The 20903-nt window shown below is 33.3% G+C and overlaps 1 long non-coding RNA gene across 1 annotated transcript; it reads left to right on the top strand.

The window, feature by feature from the left end:
* Positions 1–14625: 14625 nt before the first annotated feature.
* Positions 14626–20039, top strand: LOC139891852 (uncharacterized). Its single transcript, XR_011773873.1, has 3 exons — positions 14626–14871; positions 15084–15189; positions 19977–20039. It is a non-coding gene; the product is annotated as an uncharacterized lncRNA (long non-coding RNA).
* The last annotated feature ends 864 nt before the right edge of the window (positions 20040–20903 follow it).

Genomic DNA, 20903 nt, shown 5'->3' with positions numbered 1-20903 from the left:
AATAATAATCATAATACTCATATTAATAAATAATCATAATAAATAAAATACTACCTTTAAGGAAAATGGCCTAAAAAAATAGCAGCCCATGCCCAGGCTCGAACCCTCGACCTCACGTCCACCCTTAACACCCTGAACCATTGAACCATAGCAATTTTTCTAATTAAGTACCAGTTTTAAATACATATAACCCGTCTGTTTTCTGTTCTATCTTCATCCCAACAGATTAATACGGCCCAAGTTACACTTAACTCAAGCCCAAGGATATTCTAGTCCAAATAGGATCTCGTGACCTGCTTGATTTCCCAAACTTTTCGACTGAAATAAAAAAAAAATACAGCTGCCCTAGAAGCCACTATATTCGGTGGCCAACACATTTTTGTAACAAGTCATTCTTTTTTTTTTTAATTTTTTTTTTTTTTTAAGTGGGTTAGGGTGTCGGCCATTGTCCTTGTACATGTGAAAACCACCAAGCTTTTGTTTTCTATAATAATATAAAAAGACAAAGCGTGCAGTAGCTAGGTTAATTGGAATGAATAATAGGCGATGATAGCGGTGGTTTGTCATGGTGTAAGTAGAAGGTATAGCAGCAGTTAGTGGTGTTGATGGTTCGTACAGTAGTATGACAGCTGCAAATTGCAGCTGTTTGATTGACAGAATCCTGGAACTCATCCGTGAATATGGGCTGCAGAAAAATAAGAGAGAGATAGGAAAGGAAGAGAGAGAGAGAGTGAGTAGAGTGAGAGTGCGGTGGTTCAAGGTGTTTCATTGTTGTGGGTTTTCAATTAAAGCAACTCGGTAACAAGAAGGTGATACGTTAATCAACGAATAATACACAGATGGTTTAATGGTGTTGATTAGATACATAAAATGATACAGGGAAAGTGTGGGTGTTCGATGATGGTGGTGATGATTGGCTTACGATGGTGAGTTAGGGTGATAGACTGTTTATGGTGGTGGTCATGGTGGCTCCGATGGTTGCTGCAGTTGGCGGTAAGGTGTGGTGGTGATGAGATGATAGGGATGGTGGTTCTCGGTGATGGTTTATCGAGCAACAAGAAAAAGAAAAAAAATGTATATCGTGAACCTTGATGAAGATAATCCTAGTTATGGTAATTTTGAAGAAGAACTAATAGTAAAGGAGGGTGGGTTCACAAGGTGAAAAGAATAGAGAGTGGTTGTCTTGGTGATTAGATAGAATCAGTTATAGAGAAAAAGGAAAGAAAGTAATAAAATGATAGTGATGCCTAACATAATTTGTTTACATCTGATTCTTACTTTTAACAAGTTTTGATTTTATCATGTAGCTTGAAATGGATGTATAACAATATGATTCATATCGTGCTGTAGCAGAAAGGGATAAAGCAGAGAAAAAAAAATAAAATAAAAAAAACAAATTGTATGATTGAAATTGATCTTTAACAAATTTTGGAATTTATCAAATTGTCTTCTAATCAATGATATATTCGATTCAATGGCTTTTGATAGACAGCAAAATAATTTGGTAAAGCTGTACAAAAGATCCTTGTACTATATGATTTTATATATTAATTTAGATTTAACAAATCAATACAAATATATTAATACTAAAAATAATAAATAATAAATATGATAATAATTGTAATAATATTATTAGTGATAAAAATAATAATGATACGAATAATAATAACAACAATGTCAATATTAACATTTATCCTTAATCCGAATGTAAGTAATAATAATATTAGTAACTATATTTTAACTTTTATTTATTTTTACAAATTATTAATTGTATCATATTTACTCATTACATAATATTTTAAATCTTTAATATTTATTAGTGATATATGTATATTATAATATTTATAGTATTACCCATGCATAGAATTTATATATATATATATATAGAAATTCATATATTTATTTACACACAACTGTTCGTGAATCGTCGAGGATGGTCAAAGGTAAATGATTACATAAAAAAAAAAATAGTTTTCAAAACTTTCGAGACTCAACATTACAAATTTTGCTTATCATGTCGGAGACATATAAAGATTAAAGTTTAAATTTGATCGGAAATTTCCGGGTCATCACATAGCCAACCCTCTCCATTCACAAAAACCAAGTCTCAAAATATGACTCACTTTCACCTTTATTCTTCTATCAGACAAATGGGTCATGGTTAATAACAAATTCACCTCAGTTTCAATCTTCACAATCTCAACACTGACAACATCTCCTTCATACCTTTTAAACCTAAACCTTTTATTCATCAAAGACCTCAGCCTCTCTTGAGCAGCAGCAATATCAAGAACACTTTCTTGACCACCAACTATGATTTGAGTACCACTTTCACCAACATCGGTTTGAACACCAGATTGATCAACACTAGCACCACACTCTTCAACATTCATTTGTACATCCTCACCTGTGTCAACACCATCACCTGTACCCATTTGACTTACATTTGCAACCACAACTTGAACATTTTCAACATTTTCTTGAGAAACTGCGTGATCACCATCATCTCTAACTTGATCACCATCATCTCTAACAACAATCTCATCTTCAACCATTGGAACAACTTCAGCATCAACAACTTCAGTTTCAATAACCTCAGCTTCAATTTCAGTTCTTTCATTATCATTATTCTCCCCCTCAACCTGTAACTCCCCCTCAATATGAGCCCTTTTGGAAGACTCACCATCACCACCTGCAGCTAACCTCTTTCGTTTCTCCCCCTTTTTGACATCATCTTGAGAGAGAGCAGATAAGAATCTCCAAATTTCAGCTTGATCATCCTTAATAGACTTGATATCTGAGGCAAAACCAGCAAAACACTCTTTAATTTCTTCAACACCCTGCATCTTAGCCTCCAAACTGCTCAATCGATCACCAAAACCTGCAATATCACCAGAACCCTGTACAATCCCAACCAACCTCCTAACCTCCAACACCTCATTATTCGAAACCAAATTATTATTAAAGTTAGAATGAAGTTTATTAATTTGTGACTGCACACCCTGAAGCTTGTCATCAAACTCCTGAGCCATAGAAGTCAAAGCTTGAGAAAAGCCAACCTCTGTGACTGGTGCCTCAGCCTGCAATGTAGAACCAGTTGGGATTAATAAAGGTTGTATGTCCTCAACACTTACCTGTTGTGAAGTAGAGTGATCCTTGGACAAAGAAGTTATTGAGACTTGTACTTCATCCTGTGATCTGAATGAAGCATTGGCAGCCTGTGCAAGAATGTGTAAGAATTGGACATTTGGAGAGTGGAGTGGCAGACTGATGTCTGAGGTAGGTTTAGCCATAGATTGGTCTTGAGTTTGGTTTGATAAGTCCAGGATTGGGACTTGATTTAAGTTATCTGAGGGGGTTAATTCAGTAACTGTAATGAGGTTATCCAAGCTCACTATCCTAGATGGTTTAGGCTGGGTTAAAGTACTCCCCTCACCAACCTCTAGCAGAGGTGATGGAGTTGCACTTGCAGCACCTTGCCTAATAGATGTTTGATGTGCATCTATGGGTGCTGAAACAACTAGGTTTGCAGACATGTGAATATTCTCAGTATGAGCTGGTGAGCTCACAAGGTTGTTTAATGAAGAATTTTGTTCTTGAGCAGTGGGAGAAGGTGGGTTTGAATTGAGTGGGATTTCCTCATCCATCCCTTCTGCCTGCTCTGTTTGTGTAACATCATGGGGTGGAGTATACCGTTAATTCCAATGATACCAAAAAGGCTCTCGTTATTGGTTTTAGCCCCAATAAGGCTCTAGTGTGCGGTTCATCCGCGGGTTACAAGCTTGTGTATTCAAAGTTGTTCCCTGTTCCGAAACAACCACACGTCGAGTAAAATTACCGAGCCAACTAAACCCGGTGTCGGTGTAGGGCGGAAAAGATACTCGAGAATGGCAATTTGTACAATTCAATTCAATTCAATTCTTGGGTAACAACTTTGACTCTGATTGCTCAGAATCTGCAGGTTGGTCTGCACAGCCAAGATTGACCCAATGCATCATAACAGAAAGTTATAAAAAAAATTGACACAATCATTATCAAATTAATACTCCTGACAAAATTTTTTAAAAAGTTACCATTAACTCCCTTTATTAATACCAAATTTGACCCTTTTATTTTAGGAAATAGAATAAAAAAAAAAAAAAAAATTTAGCCTAAAAACGAAATTTAAAAAAAAACTTTATTTGACGAAAGAAGGAAACAAATTTATACACAAAAATACACTTGAGTAAACTTTCCCAGACTCTGAACAATATTACGTCACCCAGACTCTAAGAAAATAATTCAGACTCAAGAAATTTCATTACTGGACAACATTTCAGCTGATGGATTTAACATTCCAAGTTGTCCAAGAAGATAAAAATGCCTCTCTTCAGGAAGTGCCTTAGTAAAAATATCTGCCAGTTGATCTTTTGTGCCAATATGTTTTAACACCACTTTGCCTTTCTCAACACAATCTCTTATAAAATGATGTCTGATCTCTATGTGCTTGGTCCTGGAATGAAACACTGGATTTTCAGTAATAGCAATAGCACTTTCATTATCACACATGATTGGAGTTTTGGTTAATGATAATCCAAAATCCAATAACTGATGTTGCATCCAAAGCAATTGAGCACAACAACTCCCTGCAGCTACATATTCAGCTTCTGCTGTTGAAGTAGCAACTGAATTCTGCTTTTTACTTGACCAGCTCACCAATTTGCCACCTAACAATTGACAACCACCAGATGTGCTTTTTCTGTCTAACTTACAACCTGCATAGTCTGCATCTGTATAACCAATTAGATCAAACCCTGAGTCTTTAGCATACCAAAGACCCAGGTTAGGAGTACCTTTCAGGTATCTAAAAATTCTTTTCACAGCCTTATAATGAGACTCTTTAGGATCTGACTGATAACGTGCACACATACATGTAGCAAACATTATATCAGGTCTACTAGCAGTTAAGTATAACAAAGATCCAATCATACCTCTATAGGTTGATTGACAAGTTGGTTTTCCAGATTCATCTTTATCAAGCTTTTCAGAAATACTCATTGGGGTTCTTAAAGTGGAACAATTTTTAAAACCAAACTTAGTAAGCATATCAGAAACATAATTACTTTGGTTAATAAAAATACCCTCTTGACTTTGCTTAATTTGAAGCCCAAGAAAATAGTTTAGAGTACACAAATTACTCATCCTATATTCTTTTGACATTATATCTGAAAACCATTTTCTCAAAGTTGGATTAGTAGACCCAAAAATAATGTCATCAACATAAATTTGAACCAGTAACACATCACCTTTCTCCTTTTTGATGAATAGAGTCTTGTCAATAGCTCCTCTAGAAAATTTCTTTTCTAGAAGAAATGTTGACAGAGTATCATACCAGGCTCTGGGAGCTTGTTTCAGACCATACAAAGCTTTCTTCAACCTGTAAACATGCTTTGGAAACTTCTTATTTTTGAAACCAGGAGGTTGTTTCACATACACCTCTTCTTGCAAAATACCATTCAGAAAAGCACTCTTCACATCCATTTGAAACACCACAAAGTCTTTATCTGAGGCATAAGCTAGAAACAATCTGATTGCTTCAATTCTAGCAACAGGAGCAAATGTCTCATCATAATCTATACCTTCTTCTTGTCTATACCCTTGAGCCACCAACCTTGCTTTGTTTCTAACCACAATACCATCTTTATCAACCTTGTTTCTATAAACCCACTTAGTGCCAATTGCAGTTTTACCTTCAGGTTTTGGAACCAATTCCCACACATCATTTCTTTCAAACTCTGTCAATTCTTCAGTCATAGCTTCAGCCCAATCATTATCTGACAATGCTTCATCTACTTCTTTGGGTTCAATGAGTGAAAGAAAATTTGAGAAGAAACAATAATTAGCAATTGCAAAATCAGACACAGGTGTCTGAGATGAAGAACCAGTTTTAGGTAAACCAGTAGGATCTACAACATAATCTTCAAGATGCTTTGGAATAACAATATTTCTAGAAGATTTTCTAATAGGAACAACAGGATTCACAGTAGTATTGGAAGGTTGATCATCTTCATGAATAACAATTGGCTCATCTTCTTGTTGAACTTCTTCAGTGAGAGCATTATCTGCAGAATGTTTCAGTCCAGACAAATTAAATTCATCTGTCTCAGACTCTGAATCTAGAGTCTGAGTATTGTTACCAGAAATTAAATTTGACAATTCACCAAGTGCAGAATGCTCAGAACTAGAGAATTGATCCATTTCAATGGGACTTTCATCAAAGGAAACATTAATGGATTCTTCAATCTTCATCCTCCTCTTATTATACACTCTATATGCTTTAGACACAGAAGAATAACCAATAAACACACCTTCATCAGATTTTGGCCTCATCTTTTCAAGCTGATCCCTTTGATTCAAAATATAGCACTTACATCCAAATACATGAAAGTAATGAATAGTAGGCACCTTTTTATGATACAATTCATAGGGAGTTTTGCCATGTCTCTTCACAATTAATGACCTGTTTTGAGTATAACAAGCTGTATTGACAGCTTCTGCCCAGAATCTGAGTGCAACATTTGATTGACATAACATGGTTCTGGCTGCCTCAATAAGTGTTCTAATTCTTCTCTCAGCAACTCCATTCTGTTGTGGAGTTCTAACAGCTGAGAAATTTTGACCAATTCCAGATTCTTCACAAAATTCAATTAAAGTAACATTCTTGAACTCAGTGCCATGGTCACTTCTCAATTGTTTAACAAGAACACCTTTTTGAACCTGCTCTTTCTTGATTAAATTAATGATTTCTTCAGGAGCATCACTCTTTGCAGCTAAAAAGATAACCCAGGTAAACCTTGAATACTCATCAACAACAACCAAAGTGTATCTTTTCCCACCTAGACTACTAGTGTTCATTGGACCAAAAAGATCCATATGAAGCATATGAAGTGGATCACTAATAGTAGCTAGGGATTTTGAGGGAAACTTTGTTTTGGTTTGTTTACCCATAATGCAAGCAGAACAAGGTTTATCTTTCTTGAAAGGTTGCTGAGGCAAACCTCTAACAAGCTTCTTTTTGGAAAGCTCATTAATATTTTTAAAATTCAGATGAGATAGCCTTTTATGCCAAAGCCAATTAAGTTCTGGAACAGACTGAGAATACAAGCATGTTTCAATTTCAGAATCAACAGAATCCAAATCCAGCATATACACATTTTGAAATCTCCAGGCAACAAGAGTTGGTCTTCCTTTAGGATCATAAATAATTCCAGCTTTCTTTCTTATTCTGATCTCACAATCTTCATCAGCAATTTGACTCACACTTAGCAGATTATGCTTTAACCCTTCAACTAAAGCAACTTTCTTGAATGACACACTTCCAGCAATAACAGTACCATAACCAATAGTTTTTGCAACAGAATTATCACCATATCTCACAGAAGGACCCTTTTCTTCTACAAACCCTACAAGATGCTCTTTGCATCCAGTCATGTGTCTTGAGCAACCACTGTCTAAATACCACTTATTACCCTGCTACACAAGACACAAGCAAAAGAAAAATGATTAAATCTTAGGGGGAACCCACTTTGCAGTGGGTTCAGACGGAGTGTATTTAACTCTCCATACAAAAGCTTTGTTACCAATCCAGATCAACTTATCCATCACTGTTTTCAAAACACCTTTATTTTCACAAACTTTAGGTTTCCATACCTTTTTGAAATTTTCAGGAAAACAAGATGATTTTGAGAATTTTTCTTGACCCTTTAATCTTTCACTAAGCTTTGAAATTCTCCTTTTCAGTTTTTTAATAGTCTTAGCCTGTTTTGACTTTGACTTTCTTTTAGTTGACCATTTAGGATCTGGACAAGTGACACTATCAGAAGATGATTCAGTATCACTTATGCTACTTGATTCTTGGGTGTCAGATTCTAGGTCAGAACATACACTTTCACTTTTAGAGACTAAACTGTTAGAGTCTGAAGGTTTCAATAGTTCAGACTCTGATGGATTTCTACAGTCTAAAATTATAGTCTCTGAAGGTTTAACAGGTTCTAATGATTTTACAAACTCAGTTGATCTTACAAAAGCATTAGTTAAAATTTTTCTCTCACCATCAAATTTTATAAAAGTATTTGGTAAAATGTCAGGCTTAAATATAATAGGATCAACTTCCACATTATTATCTAATGTGTAGTTTTCACCAAGTATAGCTTTGACATCATTTGGTACTTGCTTAGCAATAGCATCAGAATTCTTTTTGGAAGAAACACACCAAGATTTGCAAATATTTTCATAATGGTTTGCCTTTTTAATTGATCTTCCTAATTCAGTATTTAACCGTTTAGTTTCTTCTGAATATGCCATTTTGTATGTGTCAAGTTCTACCTCACATTCTTTTAATACTTTAATTTCAGCATCTTTATCTTTGATGGTGTTCTTAAGCTCAATGATCTGTGTTCTTAACCTGTCACTATCTTCTAAGCACCAATTGAAATCAAGCAACAAATACTGAAACATTCTCACTTTTTCATTATTAAGATAGTTTACAAAGTTTTGTACCTTATAGGCAGAACCTTTGTTACAAGTAGAGTCTTTATCCATCTTCTCAATAGCTTTCAAATCTTCCTCAAACTTGCTAGACTCACTATCCTTTTCAATTATAGCCATCAGACACTTATCCTCTTCATCATCAGATGATGAATCTTCATCTTCCCATGCTTCTGTGTACAATGCTTTCTCCTGTTCTTTATTCTTCAACTTTTCTGCTTCACCTTTCATCTTCTTGTACTTGAGTTTATACTTTCTTGCTTTGTCAACAGGTTTGTTGAAACTTGAACCTCCTTCACTCTTGGACCAGCAATCAGCAGCTATATGACCTACCTTGCCACACTTGAAACATTTAGCTTTCTTTGGATCAAAAGAACTCTTGCCTTTACCCTTCTTAAAACCAAACTTCTTCTGCTCAATCCTTTGAGTCAAAAGAGCCACTTGACTTTCCAGATCCTGAATCTCCTCATCTACATCAGAATCACTATCATCAGAGGTCTCATCACATTCAGAATCAACCCTACTAGAGTAACTAGAGAACAATTGCTTGTTCTTCTTAGTAGTAGCTATCAATGCAGCTTCTGGATCTTTAACCACCTTCTTAGCATTGATCTTGTTCTTCAACTGTGATTCTTCAAAGTTTGACAGTATGCCAAACAATTCACTCAATTCATAACTGTCTATCTTCTCACTGATTACCATGGATGTAATCACAGATTCAAAGTTTGAAGGTAGCAATTCAATGAATTTTTGACACAACACTTGTTGTGTTTTCTCTACACCAACACTTTCAAGATCATTAATCAGAACCTGAAATCTTGAATGAAGATCACTCAAGGATTCTTTAGGCTGAGCAGCAAAATTTTCATAACACCTTATCAGATTCTTCTTCTTCTGAGTCTTAACAACTGTGACTCCTTCATAATCATTGAGCAAGAGATCCCACATAGCTTTTGCAGTTTTAGCATGACTGATCTTCCTGAGAATTGGAACAGTAACACCATTACCTATAATACTCCTTATCTTGCTATCAAGCTTGAACTTTATGGCTTCTGCTTCTGTCCACTTATCTCTTGGTTTTTCACGAAGATAAGCAGGTTGAGCAGCAGCAGTACTTGTAGCAGGAACAGCTTCAACCATTGTACCAGGTATAATAGGTCCTACTGTAAGAACTTGTTCAGCATCTTCATGAATCGAACCAAGAAACCATAGAACTTTTAGCTTCCAAGTTGCAAAGTCTGTGCCATCGAAAATTGGCACACCTTTTCCAGCCATAACTGGAGTTGGGATGGAACTGGTAGACATCTTAAATCAAAGTATGGATCGTTTTAAGATTACCAAGTTGGATTTACACCAAACCCGCTCTGATACCAGTTATTAGTTCACAATAACTTGATTATGAACACTAAACTCTCAATAAACAATAGATACAAATTATATGAACAAAATTGAGAGAACACGAATGATATATAATATGAAAGACAAAGTAATCGTGCTTAAGAGATACAAAATACAATGAACATCGTACCCCTATTTATACAAGGTTAAACCAAATCTCCAAGATTTGGTTTCCAAAACTACTTGACTAAAAGATAGGAAAAGATAAACTAAAACTTATTAATATTCTAAACAAATCAGTGTTTATCTTCTAGAGATAATATCAAATCAAAACGTGATCTTCTAAATATTTATCCAGATCTCCAGAATTCCCATAGCTTCTTTACCAAGTAATTAAACCGTTCACACAAACAGATTCTGCAACTTGCATCTCCAAACTCTAACTTCCAGACTCTAACTTCCTGCAAAATATTTTGACTCATCAGATCTTATTCCAACAAAAACGGAGTACTCGCCGAGTAATTCTGAGTTCTCCAATCCTGTCAGAACTACAAGAAAGAATCTAGGACACTAGTCATGAATGATAGCCAGATACTTAAATGTCATTAAAGTGTACAACTATCCTTGAACAAGATACACATCATCATCACTTACCGGTACTTAACTTGTCCAAGAAGGACAGGACAAGCATAATATAAGTCATGATTTATCAGTGTTGGTGGTTGCTTCAGTTGGGTCATTTTCAAAGATATGAAATTTGGCATTTCAAGCTTTTGTGTGGGGTAAATGAATAAAGATGCAACAAATTTTTGTTGGCATACATAGTACCAATTTACCAAGATTTGCTAGCAAGTACATGAGCTACTATCACCATTTTCACCTATTAGAAGTCAGTCTTATCTTCTTATGTTACCTAATTTTCGTGTGTAATTCAAGATGACACATTGCAGCCGTACCATTATAACATGAAAGCTACAGATAATCTACCAAGTTATTTAGCGCCATTTTCGCAATTAAACATTTGACAAAATAAGGCCATACTTTTAATGCAACAATTAGATGTATGTGAATCGATAGCACATGACGTCCGGGCGTTACAATTACAAGGCTCATTAAAGTATGATTAATTTCTTATGGACCCATTTATGCTGTGACTTGGGGATATGAGTCCAGTGACTTGTTAAGTAACTGTCGTCGTAGGTTCAAGTCCTAAAATTGGCTACTAAAAGGAGAACGAAAAAATAAATTAATTAATTAAATAAAAAAAAAACTAGATATTTCTTACTAATATGATCAGGGTTTCTTAACATAAAGAAGCCACTTTTACTGCAAAAAAAAGAATCATCAATATGCTTTTCTTACACTTTAAAAACAAAAACAACACATACATGCTCTTGCTATAAATTCAGGGGCAAATTAGTTATGACTACTGAGAGTTCCTTTCGGTTACTACTTACTAGTGAGAGAGACACAAGTGTTATGTATTTTAACAACCTACGTAATGTCCAAGGATTTCGAGCATTTGTAGCTGTGTAATTTTCTTTTATAGAAAGTTTTGAATGGATTTCCAATACATCGAAATAAGCATCTCTCGAGTGGCATCCGTGGCTTACAAATTCAATATATTTCGATGTCAATTTATCAAGCAGAGTTGGAATAAGCTAGTAGATGGCTAGACTTTTTTTCGTCCAAATATTTCTATTGATGGCCCAGTTACCAAATTATCATCTTCATTACCCCTGGGTTGGATCCATACATGTATGCATAGCTTTCGGTTGTTTAGACTTTAATCAAATGTATCATAGTGTAGGTTGAATATGGCTACAAAATTTGGTACCAATCCTATTGTAATTTTGTATGAAGTAGTTTCTGATAAGATTTCTCGCTTTTCAGGGAAAAAAACAAAAAACAAAAAACAAAAAAAACAAAAAAAAAAAAAAAAATTTCTTTTCTAGATTAGCTTAATTAATATATTTTTTAAACGAATGAGGTTGGAAAAATTGGTTTTAAGAGCAATTTTTCAAACTTTGGACCGATCAAATGGGTCTGTTTTGTCCCTTAACCCATTATGATTAATAGATTTCTGTAGAATCGGGAGACTGGGCTGTTCAAGTAACCCATGAAAGGGCTGTTCTATAGAATTGTGATCCACCGGTTAAATGGGTCAGTTTGATACATGAGTACATGACCCATTAAGAGTAAATGGGTTCTTTAACATGTCCCATGTTCCTTAATCTGTATAATCCACTTCATTTAGGGGTGATCAAAAGGTTGAACTGATGTATCATTGATCGTTTGGTTAATGAGTTGGTGATTTAACGTTTTCTAGAAAAACAATTTTCTACTCGGTTATTAACATGTCAAAAGCATGTAATAAAGGAAAAATTATTTGAAAATGTATTGAACTTTCACCAAATTCCTATTGTATACATTCAACTTTCAAAACTCCTATTGTATACATTCAACTTTTAAATATGTACTATTGTATGCGTCCAACTTGTTATAGCTAGGAACCTTCAAGGTCACCTCAATTTTACTATTGATAATTTACAACATTGACCCCTCATGTTTGTAAATTCTAATTTCATTGATCCCTAATGTTAGACAAAACACAAAACATTTTCATCTTCATCCATTCATCATTATCATTGAAAACTAAGAACCCTAAATTGAAAAATTCATGATTTGAATCAAAATTATGAGAAACCGAACCTAGAAATTCAAATTTAATCTAAATTAAATGTGGTCATTCAGACATCTGCTAATATGCTAACGAATAAGTAAATTACATTTAAAAGAACATATAATGCATCTAATTACACAAGCACTAAGCACATCACCATTAACAATTTTGGCTTATAAAAATCTGAATCTGGAATCTAAGGAAAGTAAAGAGTGACATATGTTAAAACATAATAAATAGTTAATGAAGTATTTCAGTATAATACATTTACCTTGGTTAATATTCCTACAGTAAGTTTATTTCCATTTTATCATTCCACTGCATTTTTCAATTCCTCTTTGTCGCTTTCTTCTTCGATAATTCACCCTTTTTAGGCAATAGTAGTTTCATATAATCATCATCTTCTTCATTTTCAACTGCTTTCTCCATATTCATTACACTGCTTTCTTGATATCTATTCCCCATTAGCTTCGATTCCACCCCGGAATCATCCATTTACACTTATAATGTATCACCCGCTTGTAATTTTATTGAAAGTTATTGCTAAATGTTTGAAATCATTGCTGTGTTGGGGTAGAAACCTTAGATTCGTAAGTGATTTAAAAATAAAAAATATTCATCTATATAATTAATTGAAATAGAAACCTTACATATACATATGCAGGAATCTTCAAAACATTGGATCTACAAATCATCGATTCAACATCATAGATTCAACTTTATCATCAACGTTTAGTCTTCAACATTATCGATTGATCTTCAACATCATCGATAAATGTTCAACATCATTGATTCATCTTCTCTGGTCATCTTCCTCGGTTTTTCCGCCACCATCACAGTCTTCGATCATGGCTTCTCCGAGAAGATGTGAATTTATTTCAAGTCATAAGATTTAGATCATTGGATTTGTTTTGTTTGTTGACTGCGAACTATATTACAAGCATTAGGACTAATGAAATTAGAATTTACAAACATGAGGGACTAATGTTGTAAATTTCTAAAAGTGAATTTGAGGTTACCTGAAAGGTTGCCTGCTATAACAGGTTGGATGCATACAATAGTACATATTTAAAAGTTGAATGCATATAATAGGAACTTTGAAAGTTGAATGCATACAATAGGAATCTGATAAAAGTTAAATGCATTTTCAAATAAATTTCCCTATAATAAATGATAAACAATAATAGCCATGTGTGCAATTCACCATGTACCAAGTCTTGCGTTCATGGGACTTGATTACCCGATGTTTACCCTCTATAGTGGAGTCATTGTATTCGTTCATAAGAGAATTTCCTCGCTAATCCAAAAAAAATGGTGAACAATAATAATAGCGAAAGCTTTTAGACAATCACCAAAACGGTTCTATATGCATTATAAGATTAATAATAATTAATACGAATCTGATGGAGAAGAACCTTTGAAGATCAAGAAGCTGATGGAGAAGAACCTTTCATTAAAGACCACAGTTTGATAGAGAGAAACCTACGATCGAAAGTACGACCGTCTCTTAGGTTGATACGTACTACACTTCAAGCAACGTCAAGTGAATGTACTAATCTGGACTCGAGCTTTGAATTTGGTAAGCAAAACAAAATCCTTTTTTGTTGTTTCGTAACTTAGTAGTAACCGAACCAAACCACACTTTGATTTCAAGGTCTTGTTGAATGTATCATTAATATATATATATATATATATATATATATATATATATATATATATATATATATATATATATATATATATAGAGATATGTCTAATCAAGGAGAAGTAAACTTTAGGGGGGACGGAGAAGTTGTTGATCTCACCCTCCATTTTCTAATCCAACAGCCCAGATTCCACCTTCTTCCCGTGTTCAGTTACCTTCTTTGCTTCTTATTGCTAAGGGTAATTTTGACTTTTCATACTTATCATGTTCAGTCGATTCATATGCGTTCTTTTTATTTTATTTTATAATTTTTTATTTTTTTTTTGCTTTTAAAAAAAAAATATGCGTACTTTTTTCATCGATTCTTCATACCGATTCAACGTTTCTTCATATATCTAAACTCGATTGATATAGAAATTGCTGCAATTTTTCATCATACATACAAAATACATTCTCAGATTGAAAAACATGAATGAAATCTCAAATTCATTCAATATCAGATGAAATTCCATTTTTATTTAAGATTACTTCAATTGTGATTTTTTCAATAAAGATTTCTTCAATCTCGAATTAATTACACGGTTAGGTTACATGTACTCTAGATGCTTTTGGATTTGCTCTTCATTATCATCCTCACATCTCAGTTTCTCCATTCACGAATATAAATCTCATCATTTTGGTTAGTAACTTCAACAATTATTAGTACATGAAATTTAATTACATCGTTAAGATTTCTTATTATTAAGTACCTGGACATAAATTATGATGCTAGTATATATGTTTGTATGTTTTTATGTGATATGTGTGTAACTGCACACCACCTGTTTGATAAAAAGCCTAAGTCACTTAACTTCTATATTAACATATTTTTTTGATATGCTTGTAACCAAGGATACATCTAAGGTGTGGTGGAGCAGTTTCTGCAATTAAAGCCAGATGTGAGAAAGAAGTAGATCATATCGAGAAACTTTGATGATTGTATGGCCTTCCTCCTCAGGTTACTCTTTTTATCCTTTTTTTTTACATCTTCGCTGACATTTGTATATGGCTACTGATATATATATATATATATATATATATATATATATATATATATATATATATATATATATATATATATATATATATATATATATATATATATATATATATATATATTGGTAGGATCAAGAGAGAAGTAACCATTCGGGGGGAAGCAAAAACTTTTTTTTTCATTTTTTGAAAAAACTCTGTTCACGAACATTATAGATGAGATGAAAATATGAACATTTAGTAGAGACACTTTGTGATAAATGTTTTTATTTTGGCTGGAAAACGCTCGAAGAAGTAATATATAACAATTATCGTGTTTTTCGAGCGTATTTTGAGGTTTTAGCTATTGTGAAACAACCCAACCCGTATTCAACCGGATAATTTTTTTTTTTTTTAGTAACGAACATTAACGTGCCATTGGAATGATATAAACCATTCCATACAACCCATTAAAACGTACAACAAGTTTAATGTTTACAAAAGGCACTAAGGCCATTAATCAAATGTAATAGAAGTTCGACCCATTTGAAATGATAGTTTTAATCCAAACTACACCCGAGCATGGTTTGGAGCTAAACTAGCAAGCATCATGGGAAATCTAATGCCCAATAACCCCTTTTCCTTTCTCCGCGTTCGCACCTAAAAATGTAAACAACGAGAGGGTAAGCTAAAGCTTAGTGAGTGCAATAGTTATACATATACATATATAACTTACTTACTTGCAACCACTTACACAATATCGTATACAAACCTGTAACTCAAATAGCATGTCATCATACTCGTAATACTAACAAGTTGTACAATATCACAAAAACCGCATTAGCATATACTCAACACAATCTATATATAATATGCTAAACAATCAACAAACCCCCATATGGTTAACCATAAACGCTATGGTGCTACTGGCTCGATGGTTCACACCATACGCATTTGAGTCATACTCTTTTATAGTTCTACCGGCTCGTGGTTCACACTTTATTTTATAGTGCTACCGGCTCGATGGTTCACACTTGATGCTACCGGCTCGATGGTTCACATCATGATTTTATAGTGCTGCCGGCTCTTTGGTTCACACTTCGGCGCTACCGGCTCGATGGTTCACGCCTTATTTTATAGTGCTACCAGCTCGATAGTTCACACTTTGACACTTGTCACATACATGTTATGGCACTACCTCCTCGATGGTTCATACCATAACATTCACAAATAAATACGTCATATACACATACGTATAATTACTCCACTCACCTTATCGTCTTTGGTGAACTAGGAAATCAAGCTTGCAACCTTCATGTAATGCATGTGACGACCCGGAAATTTTCGACCAAATTTAAACTTAATCTTATATGTTTCCGACACGATAAGCAAAGTCTGTAATGTTGAAATCTCAAAAACTTTGAAAACTATGTTCATATGTTCAATTAATCTTCAACCATTCCCGATGATTCACGAACAATTAATTGTAAATAGATACGTGTGTATATAGATATAAATAATAATTTGAAATATAATTTGAAGTATTATATTATATGTCATTGTTATTAAAATTAATTATGTAAAATAAAATAAAAATATGATATTAAGATAACTATTATTTAAAACATATGTATATATAATGATACCGCAACCCGCATGCGGGCGCTTAATAGTGTGCGTATGCGTGTGCTTGTGTGCGCTATGCGGTATGCGGATTGTATCTGATTCCTTTGTTCCCGGTACGGCGGTTGCTTAGCTGTCAAGTAAATATCTTTTTCATAATTATATCCGTGATTCGGGGGAGTCAGTTATGGATGAGATTAACGTGATCTGGGACGGTTCTAGAATTAGGGTTTGCCTATAAATACAACCCTAATCATCATTTACCAGACACGGCATATTACGTAACTATCGCACACGAGATACATTACGCAAAACAGCATCATTCAGCATCTCTTCAAGGTTAACAGGTTAGTCTTTCGTAAGCTACTACCTACGACCTTATTTGGGGCCTCTTGATCGACGACCGTTATCAGAGGTGGACTTAATCACTTGGCCACCCCGCCGACATCATCATGTCGGCCAGGGTTATTCACGGTAGCCGGACCGGAGAGCCACGTTCTAAGATCCTTAAACCCCTCCTTATGTATTGAGCAGGCATATTAAACCCCACGGTTAAAATATGCATGATCAAGTGGTGCTTTCATTGAGAGAGTAAGAGTTGTATGCGATTGTAGCACTCGTTGGTTGTTTGAACAAGTTGAATTCAAACTTATATGATTTTAAGAATAAACGGTGATCCGAAAATGAGTTATATAAATTTTAGCTTTATTAAAAATATAATTATAATCTATTTGATTAATTTTAAAAATATTTAATTTTTGAATTAGGATCGAGCTCGAATGACAAGTCAATTTTTAATGGTTGATATTAAACAAGTCTAAATACGACTTCATGATGAGATAAAGATAAACGTTGATCCATAATTAATTTATATAAAATTTAGGATTTACAAAAAATATTTTTACTTTGATGAGTCGAGTCTTAATACACCGTACAAATTACTTGGAATTAAAAATAGCAATTAGACGCACCTTTTTGATTAGGTTTCAAACATTTAATGACCAAAATAAATAAATATATTTAATTTAAAATTTTGAGATTTTTTTGAAGACTTTTATCCGCCACTGAATTAATCAACGGGGCACGATATATGAAATGCCCCGTTCATATTGATTATAAACGTTCCATATTAATTGATTTCGTTGCGAGGTTTTGACCTCTATATGAGTCGTTTTTCAAAGACTGCATTCGTTTTTTAAAACATAACATAACCTTTATTTTATCGACGAGGTTAACAAGACACCACTTAGATTATCCAGAAATGATAATCTAACAAATATCACACTTACACACTACCAATACATATTGGTTTACAAATATTAATATGTTACAACAAAATAAATCTCGAATGCAGTTTTAAACAATATTATACAAGCATGCTGACACCAAATCTTGTCCATATAATAGCATGCAACAGCGGAAGCTCTTAATAATCACCTGAGAATAAACATGCTTTAAACGTCAACAAAAATGTTGGTGAGTTATAGGTTTAACCTATATTTATCAAATCGTAATAATAGACCACAAGATTTCATATTTCAATATACATCCCATACATAGAGATAAAAATCATTCATATGGTGAACACCTGGTAACAGACCTTAACAAGATGCATATAGAATATCCCCTATCATTTCGGGACTTCCTTCGGACATGATGAATTCGAAGTACTAAAGCATCCGGTACTTTGGATGGGGCTCGTTGGGCCCAATAGATCTATCTTTAGGATTCGCGTCAATTAGGGTGTATGTTCCCTAATTCTTAGATTACCAGACTAAAAAGGGGTATATTCGGTTTAATAATCCAGCCATAAAATGTAGTTTCATTTACTTGTGTCTATTTTGTAAAACATTTATAAAACTGCATGTATTCTCATCCCAAAATATTAGATTTTAAAAGTGGGACTATAACTCACTTTCACATATTTTTACTTCGTCAGGAAGTAAGACTTGGCCACTGGTCGATTCACGAACCTATAACAAATATGTACATATATATCAAAGTATGTTCAAAATATATTTACAACATTTTTAATACGTTTTGCTGTTTTAAGTTTATTAAGTCAGCTGTCCTCGTTAGTAACCTACAACTAGTTGTCTGCAGTTAGAAGTACAGAAAATAAAGCAATATATATTATCTTGAATCAATTCACGACCTCGTGTATACAAGCCTCAGGCTAGATCACAACTCAAAGTATATATAATATTTTGGAATCAACCTCAACCCTGTATAGCTAACTCCAACATTACTGCATATTGAGTGTCTATGGTTGTTTCGAAATATATATATATATATATATATATATATATATATATATATATATATATATATATATATATATATATATATATATATATATATATATATATATATGGGTCGATATGATATGTCAAAATATTGTATTCATGTCTATGGTATCCTAAGATTACATAATATATTAGAATACATGTATAATACAATATGAGTTGGCTAGGATATGATTAATATAGATTTGTTACCAATTTTCACGTAGCCACAACAAGAAAAATTATCCAATCTTGTTTTACCCATAACTTCTTCGTTTTAAATCCGTTTTGAGTGATTCAAGTTGCTATGATTTCATATTGAACTTAAGTTTATGAATATAAACATAAAAAGTATAAGTTTATAGTCGGAAATACAGGTTACAGGTCATTTTTGTAAAGGTAGTCATTTCAGTCGAAAGAACGACGTCTAGATGACCATTTTGGAAAACATACTTTCACTTTGAGTTTAACCATGATTTTTGGATATAGTTTCATGTTCATAAGAAAAATCATTTTCCCCGAAGAACAACTTTTAAATCAAAGTTTATCATAGTTTTTAATTAACTAACCCAAAACAGCCCGCGGTGTTACTACGACAGCGTATATTGGGTTTTACGGTGTTTTTTCGTGTTTACAGGTTTTAAATCATTAAGTTAGCATATCATATAGATATAGAACATGTGTTTAGTTGATTTTAAAAGTCAAGTTAGAAGGATTAACTTTATTTGCGAACAAGTTTAGAATTAACTAAACTATGTTCTAGTGATTACAAGTTTAAATCTTTGAATAAGATAGTTTTATATGTATGAATCGAATGATTTTATGAACATCATTACTACCTTAATTTTAGTAGGTAAACCTACAGGAAATGAAAAAAATAGATCTAGCTTCAAAGGATCCTTGGATGGCTTGAAAGTTCTTGAAGCAGAATCATGACACGAAAACAAGTTCAAGTAAGATTTTCACTCGAAATAAGATTGTTATAGTTATAGAAATTGAATCAAAGTTTGAATATGAGTATTACCTTGTATTAGAAAGATATCTTACTATAAATAAGAAAGATTTCTTGAGGTTGGATGATCAATTTACAAGATTGGAAGTAAGCTAGCAAACTTGGAAGTATTCTTGATATTATGAAACTAGAACTTATAGAATTTATGAAGAACACTTAGAACTTGAAGATAGAACTTGAGAGAGATCAATTAGATGAAGAAAATTGAAGAATAAAAGTGTTTGTAGGTGTTTTTGGTCGTTGGTATATGGATTAGTTATAAAGGATGTGTAATTTTGTTTACTTGAATAAGTCATGAATGATTACTAATAATTTTGTAATTTTATGAGATATTTCATGCTAGTTGCCAAATGATGGTTCCCACATGTGTTAGGTGACTCACAAGGGCTGCTAAGAGCTAATAATTGGAGTGTATATAACAATATTAAATACATTTAGAAGCTGGGTATTGTACGAGTACGAATACGAGTGCATACGAGTAGAATTGTTGATGAAAATGAATAAGGATGTAATTGTAAGCATTTTTGTTAAGTAGAAGAACTTTGATAAGTGTCTTAAAGTCTTTCAAAAGTGTATGAATACATATTAAAACACTACATGTATATACATTTTAACTGAGTCGTTAAGTCATCGTTAGTCGTTACATGTAAGTGTTGTTTTGAAACCTTTAGGTTAACGATCTTGTTAAATGTTGTTAACCCATTGTTTATTATATCTAAAAGATGTTAAATTATTACATTATCATGATATTATGATGTATTAATATATCTTAACATGATA

Source organism: Rutidosis leptorrhynchoides, chromosome 2 (genome assembly GCF_046630445.1).
Source record: "Rutidosis leptorrhynchoides isolate AG116_Rl617_1_P2 chromosome 2, CSIRO_AGI_Rlap_v1, whole genome shotgun sequence".
Classification (NCBI taxonomy): domain Eukaryota; kingdom Viridiplantae; phylum Streptophyta; class Magnoliopsida; order Asterales; family Asteraceae; genus Rutidosis; species Rutidosis leptorrhynchoides.
This window is presented reverse-complemented; position numbering and strand designations above follow the sequence as displayed.